This window comes from Electrophorus electricus, chromosome 14 (assembly GCF_041902795.1).
Source record: "Electrophorus electricus isolate QZ-2024a chromosome 14, ASM4190279v1, whole genome shotgun sequence".
Lineage (NCBI taxonomy): Eukaryota > Metazoa > Chordata > Actinopteri > Gymnotiformes > Gymnotidae > Electrophorus > Electrophorus electricus.
The window spans coordinates 22058223-22066621 of record NC_137510.1 but is presented as its reverse complement, the minus strand read 5'-3'; positions in this window follow the sequence as shown (position 1 = coordinate 22066621).

The window sequence follows — 8399 nt, the reverse complement described above, 5'->3', positions numbered from 1 at the left end:
CTCATCCTTACCCTGCACTCCTTGCCCAGGTTGTGAAGAGCTACTGGGGTTCAGAGCCCAATGGAGCTGTTAGCAAAACTCCTCCCTGTCTTCTGTATGAAAAGGTCATAAACACTCGACAATGATGGGCAATGTCTGACTGCAAAGAATAAACATACACACACATCACATTGAGAGCAGCTGCACACACAATAAGAACTCCAGGTTTTGTACGTGTTAAAGTTCACCAGCTCATGATACACACGTTTCATCAGGCATAGCAGTGTCTGGATGTTTTACTAAAACAACTACCAGCACACATCACTGTTGGTACACAATAATACTAATAATAATACGATAATACGCTACACAATAATACGATTTAGCCACATTAACGCTGAACAAATGACTGTGTTGTCCTACAGATTTGACTGATTCTGATGTGAACAGCTATCTGAACCTACAATCATTGTGATAAACTAAGCATCCACTTTCCAAACTATGCACCAAAAAAAAGATGTAATTACTGAACTGACATGATAGCCTTTTAGGTTCATGGTCTATTCAACAAGCTACCCATACAATGCTGCTGAATTTGGCATCTGTTTACAACCCTATGTCTGAGTGCAGTGAGGAAATACCAGAGCAATTCTGTTTATAGAAAATGAGACATCAACTCTACTCTAAATTTGGGGCCAGTTACTGTGGAGTTTCATAACTACTGAAGTCATGGGAATCCCTAGACTCAAAAGTCCTAACAGCACTGTGCATTACTGAGAGTATCAGTATTTGGGTGACCTGGAGAAGGGAAATAAAGGAACAGATCACAAACCAACATTAAAAATAATTCGTATGCATCAATTAAAAAACATGTAATCTCAGTGTTATGTAGAGAATGCATTACTATCATTCTTGGATGAGGTCTAACAATCCATCTCTGTTGACCCATATGCTTTTCTTGGGTACACATCAATAAATTATGTACTAGGTATGTTTTTGTGCCGTTAGAACAAGGGCAACAGTTACATGTTGTAATACCAGAAATACCAGAGTTAATCGGGGTAATGAATTTCTGAGATTTGAAAGCATAACTGAGAATGACCTGATGGAATCACAGATAGTCCTGGACAGTGAAGGCAGCAGAAAACACTGTCCCATTACATGTGACTAACAATACAAATCCATTTATCTGTGAGAACAAAAATGGTAAAGAAGCATAATTCAAGCATGAATACCTATAACATGTATTGTATGGTGACATTAACTGATAACAAGGTAAGATGGTAAGCTCTGTATTAACCTGTACTATTAATAAAAATAATCCAATTAAGTGTTTCAACCAATTTGATCCCCATCTCTGTCTTCCTACCAGATTTTCCTTTTCTAGTTCCATGGTATAGCATGTTACAAACAGTTCATCGGTTACAATAGTTCACTGTCTGGCAGCTCCTGTATCTGAGCTTTTACAACAATGTGTCTGGTTTACTGGATTTTCTAGAGTTCAGGACCACTACAATGGGAAACAAATGTCAAGACAAGTACTCCTTTCCCACAAACAATGGCACTCGCTAGCAGCACGATTCACAAGCCACCTGTTCTCACAGTGCTATATATCACTACACGTTTTAATATCAGAAACATTCTGAGAACATTCTACTCTTGTGCTGGACTCAAGAACACCTTCATTAGCGTGGCACATTTTCTTAAATAAGCTGTATAAAATCTACAAAGTTTGCAATGCAATACTTAAATAATTGAATCTGACTTAGTTGTTTCTTTACTTGAATTGTAACCGAACGGGTCGACCTTGTTTTCTGTAATAAAAACTTGCATAATTCATCTTTGGGGGTTTGTCATTTTTCCCTTCATTGAACAGAGTAATGTAATCTCGATTATATCCACTGGGTGGCAACGTTGTAAAAGGATAGCGTCTGAAAGCTGAGAAAAAGATAATGGTGTGACAATTTCAGGGAAAGAAAGCATAATCAGATATCAGGTTCTAGACTCCCCAGCAATTATATTTTTGATGAATAGCAGAAATTAAACAAATTGTATCTCTGATACTGAGAAGGAGGAGGAGCATGTTTACATAACCACCTAAATGTATTAGACTTACTTAGAGGATCAATAACAATTGCCTTCAAAACCTATATGACCAGATAATCTTATTCCTGTCCACTAAGCTATTACTTACAAGTAAAAGCAGTATTGAAAAAAGTATAAAGCAAAAGAAAAAAAAATGTAAATCATGGTCATAGAATAAATGTGTAAAGTGTGTGATCGTTCGGTTGAGTTGCTCAATATAAACACTAGCATAAACACTGCATGGGATCATATAGACAATTTATTTCTTTCATTTATAGTACTCCCTATTAGCAAAATGCCACAAAATTTGCAGTTTACCTAAAACTTCATAACTGAATGTTCTTATCGAGTAGCTATATGAATATCTCAATGAACTTGACAATTAAAATTAGGTTTTTTAAACCTAAAACTAAAATTAGGAAAAATTCATTAATTCCAACTAATTATTAATGGTTAATTCAGTCTGAGTTCATTAAAGTCACAAGCTCTATTATGTAGCCACTGATCCATGCACAAAGAAATTAGAAACATCACCCATGAACCACAACCTTTACAGTAGGATGTTTGAGTAATCAGTGATAACAGTAAGTATACAGACCAATAAAATCACCTAATATATTTTCATCTAATTTGTATAAGATTACCGGTAAACATAATTAGAAATGGTTTTGTTGGTGATATGCATGATGTAAGCAAAGGTTAATCAAAGACAGGACAAACATGGTAATTCAGGGGTTATTTTAAGATAACCAGATATTACTTAACTTTATTATACAGTTTGAAGTCATGGTGGATGCAACATTAAATTGCTCATGTATTACTTTTTAGAACTTAAACCTGTGGAAAGAGAAATATACTGCTCAAATAAACTAAAAGGACACTTAAATCACACATTGATTTTCAATGAACAAAATATTCAAGTTGAACTTCTTTACTGATATAAATTGTGTACTTCATTAAGAACAAAATGGCATAACAGTCAAGGAAATCAACCCATTTCAGGGATAGATCCAAAATCACACTGAAAATCAAGGTAAAAAACTTGTGAATTTCATCACTGGGAACTTTATCACAATGTGACTCAGTAGAGTGTATGGCACCCACATGCCTGTATGCACACCCAACAACGTCTGGGCATGCCCCTGATGAGACAGCAGATGAGGTCCTGGGGAATCTCCTTCCAGACCTGGATCAGGGCAATAGTGAGCTACTGGACAGTCGGTGGTTCTGCTTGGTGATTTCAGACAGGCCAGATGCTCTCAGCTGAATTCAGTTCTGGAGAATCTGAGGGTCAGTCAATGGCACCAGTGCCTTCGTCAACCAGGAAGTGTTTACACACTCTGGCCACATGAGGCCTGGCATTGTCTTGCACCAAGAGGAACCAAGGGCCCACTCTACAAGCGTAATGTACAACATTGGCTCTGAGGATTTAATCCTGGTACTTAACAGCAGTCACTGTATCACTGGCCATTATCTGGAGGTTTGTGCAAACGTCCAATGATATGCATCCCCAAACCATCACTGACCTACCGCCAAAACAGTCGTGGATCACCACAGAATCATGTCTGCCAAATGTGCTCAGTGTGAACCTGCTCTCATCTGTGAAGAGAATGGGGCACCAGTGATGGACCTGCCAACTCTGCCGAGCTGCATGGTGCTGGGCTGTGAGCATACGTCCCACTAGAAGACATCAGGCCCTCACACCACCCTGGTTTCTAAACAGTTTGATCATGAACGTGCACTCCATTAGCCCACTGGAGGTCATTTTGTATGGCTCTGGCTGTGCTCCTGAAGTTCCTCCTCACACAGAGGAGCAGATAACAGTCCTGCTGCTGGGTTTATGGCCCTCTGTGTCCCTCTCCTCATGTAATGCCCTATGAACTGGTATCTCCACCATGCTCTTGAGACTGTGCTGGGAGACACAGCAAACATTCGTGCAATAGCATGTGCAACATGAATGGGCTGCTACCAGTAGTGAAAATGACACAAGCAAAATGCCAAACTACAATACTGTAGAGAAGAATCAGTCAGGAAGAGTAAGGAGAGTAATTGTCTGTGGCCAACACCTGCAAAACCATTCCTATTCCTATTCCTATTCCCATTTTGGGGGTTGTCTTGCTATTGCCTTTCGACTGCACCTGTTGTCACATTCATTTGCAACAAAGCAGGTGAAATTGATTCACAATCACTTATGTTTCCTAATTGGATAGCTTGTTATCCTTAAAATGTAACTGGTTACTTGGTGTTATACTGTGATGCTTAAGTGTTCCCTTAATTTTTTTTATTTATTTTTTTTAGCAGTGTATAATATTACAACACTTCTCACTAAAGGGTGGTACGATGGATTTATGGAGAAAAAAGAAAATCATATCTGATACAATTAATAAATTACAACTCTGGGAAGATTTGTCGTAAAGAGATTAATTTTAAGATAGAGGAATGCACATGGAGAGTTCATTTGATCCGGTGTAATTTAACATCTGATGGAATTTTTAAACATAGATTTAAACGTGCATTATTAAAAGACCCTAGGATAGTCAAGGCAGAATCTCATATTTCAGTCTGGTTTTCAGCCTCAGAGTTCACAGGTGAGAAGGGTAGAAGGACCACAGAGAGCCATTAGCCTCTGGCCAAACCATAAAACTTGGTGTTGTTTTAGAGTTCCTCCCATTAATGGTGTGACAGGGTGGCACCAGTATTATCCTGTTGATTGTAAACTGACAGTCCATGCGGAGGGAGAAGGGAGACACTAACTTTTAACAACAATTTTTAATCCAACAAATGTCAGCTATCCACTACACAATCTTAATGAGAATTCCTGAATAACAGCTGAGAGTATTTTGCAACAGTACTAAGACTAGTTTAAAAAGTGCATATTTCCATAAATCAGCAACAGTAGCAAAGCAGTAGGATTTTAAAATCACTGTCAAGAAAGCTGTCAAGCTCCCTGAACTGCATCAAATGAGGGCATACTCTTCTCCATACATTCAGTATTTAACTCATTTTTACTCATTTCAAAATTGCCGATGTATAACCTCCCTGAGGCCAATTTGTGCCAAGCATGGCTACTGTCTTCAGAATGGGATATTGCAAATCAGCCCATGACAGATATTTTATTGCGCTTAAAACACCCAGCATGCACTGACTGATTGAGGTAAAGCAACCACAGTCAAATAAGTGCAAATAAGTCAAAATGTTTTATTTACATTTTGGGAGATAAATGCTGTTTTACGAATAATTGACACAATCAGGCAAAAATCCAATACAAAAAGTATGGTTTCAAACGATCAGCAATAGCAGAAAAGTGAATTTTTTTCTAAGTATTTGTAATTGCAAAGCTGTCAGCCTCCACTGGCTGCACTATATGACTACAAATACATATTACTAAGTTGAATGGTGTAAGAAATATGCTTGTTGTTCATGTTGAAATAAGCAATAGTGCCCCCTATTGGCCAACCATTATCAAACTTATCAAACTTATAGAAAGCCCCTCCCTGTATAGATCATTCAAATTTCGTGTGTAGTAGCCAATGTAAAGCCGATAAAATGCATGCCAAAGTCTTACTGGATAGTGGCAGCAATATTTTTACAGTCACGATATCCTTAGCTTGACAAGCAGAATGCAAAGTTTAGGCTAAATCAGTCCAACAGTTCTTGAGAGACTATGATTTGCATGTAACAGATGCAATGTAAATCCTTAGTGGCATAACTGTTAAATATTTCCTGAAAACTGTTGGGCCCATTGAAGAGTTACAGCTGTTTAAGCAAATATAACTCCACCCCAGGACTGTTGATTTACATGTGACAGCAATACTGTTTGCCAAAGTTTTAGACAGCAAAGACTGTGCTCTTGAGAACATTTCTTTGATAGTGTCTGTGACAGCAAGTGTGCAAGAGTAAGAGCCTACCGGGTGCACAAGTCACATTTCTCAGGCTGCACAACTTCAACGCCAGTCTACACAATGGTCTATTTTTACAGAATTATTCCATTTACTGATTTCATCACCAGAATCCTGCAGGACCAACAACCCAGTGTCCCAACGGGAAGCTTCCCAGATTTCCTATTACCTACTCTGGCATTGATGTGCATGCATGTTGGGAGAACAATTTGTCAATGTGACAATTATTCAGCTTTTATAGCTAGATGCGCTTGAGATACTGATTCATCGAGACACTTTTACCCACTGAGCCGGGTTGACTCTGAGACTCCATATCTTGTTGCTGCAGAGAATGGAAATTATCCAGATTATATCCCTACACTCAACAGAGAATTACAGCCATCGGCATAGAAACGGCGGAACAAGAAGAGGTTTGTTGACGTCTCTTCAGAAGTCTATCAAAATCCCTTTCTTCCTGAAAAGTGCGAACAGATAAAGCGGGTCAAGGAGGACATTCCCACTTTCTGGTTCCAGGGACAGTCCAGACACCCTCTGCATATTTCTAGAGGCTCTTCACTGACCAGAAGATTGATCAGACAACTGAGCATACCGGGCAGCACACAGTTCAACAGACCAGGGAATCTGCTCAATGCCAGAACTGCCGAAATTAAGGACTTTGTGTCAGTTTTGCTGTACATGGAAAATTACTGGGTCTGAGTCACGCTTCCACCAGTAGCTAATACCATGTCACTGAAATATTTCAATGCACTTTCAGTGATATGTTATTTCACAAGCACACCCACACACACATACACACACACATTTTTTCTTCTGATGCAGATACACAGTACACATTCTTGTGTTATTTTTGTAGGAATAGTATTATTGTTATTAGGAGACATACAGACACAAATGATCTTAGATTTGCATGTCTTTCAGGTGGTGCAACGTTGATGAACAACAGGGAGATGCTAAAGTGAGGCAAAGTTGTTGTTGTCGGTTTGTTTTCTAAGCAAACTAACTAGCTAATTATATTCTGCCACTTCAGTCAATCTTTTGTAATAGCAAGTGGATAGAACAAGTATGCCAAACATGTTATGTAATACAATAAAAATAAAAATGAAATAAAACACCAATTGTGGGTTTCTCAGATCACAGGGCATTTCATAAATAAAAAGAGCATGGGTTAAAAAGCCATGTTTACTGATGGTGTGGTCATGACACCAGAAAGCAAAGTTCAATGTTGTCAGAGTCTCCAACACACTCATACAGGGCATGTTCCTCCTCCCCCCACTCACCCCAAAACCATTACAATACATGAAATACATTTAAAAAAACAATAGATTAAAACACCTACTGTTTACTTACAGAAGAAAACAAAAGAAAAGAAATCCAATGCTCTTTGTGGATGCCTGCGAAATCCTGCATCTTTTATACACCGAATATCATATATTGGTTGGAGGGGGGGGGCGCAGGGCCCAACTTGTAAGAAAAGAAAAAAACAAAAAGTTACAACAATTATTTGACAAGACACAAACCCAGACAAAGGAAGAAATTTGTGCTGCTAAAACATTAAGATGATATGTAAGCAGGCTTCCCTGTACTGTTCTCATGCAGTGCTTCTCAAACATTCCCACTGGTTTACATCAAGACTTGCCAAGGTCTCTGATGTTCACTGAAACAGGTCAAAGTTTGTAGCTGGAGACATGAAATATGAAAATGTTTCATTACTGGTAAACCAAGAGTTCAAAATGTCAGTTCAAAAATACTTACACAAGTTCTTTAGATTAGCCTTCTTGGGACTAAGCATAAACACACACACACAATAATAATCACACAAACAAACACACAAGAATAATAACCAGATCTCAGGGCCCACACAAGCATGGAAATTCAAGTGTGAATAGATGCTCCTGACATGGCCATTTCTAATGCCATTAGTCGGTCGTGTCTGGTTTCTGCCCCAAACAACCTGCCACATTTCTGCTTTCTTGCTCATAAAGGAAAAGTGTAGATAGACTACTATGCCAAAGTATATTTTCATAGTATATTTTCACAATTGGAAAATATCACAATTATGACTTTGATCTTGAATTCTTCAGGTGGTTATGCATCAGGTTATTACTCAGGCTGCTTCATGCTAACACTTTAATTTGTCTTAATGTAATTACATTATAAAACATGGGATATTGCATAAAGCTGATAACCTTTCCTTTTCACAAAGTAAAATATGTATAGAATTTTGAAATAGCAATAAGGCTGTAATAAGGCTTTTAAGAAGAGCAAGTCATATGAAAGAGTCATTGATATGAGAAAACAAGTTTTATTTTTTATATGAAGTTATAGCAAAAAAAAAAAAGATAATATAGTTCTAATTTATAGAAAAGTAAAACACACATTGGGTTTTTCATTGGGATTGAAAAGTAACAAGGTTTATGGTAAAAATGCTTGTGAAGT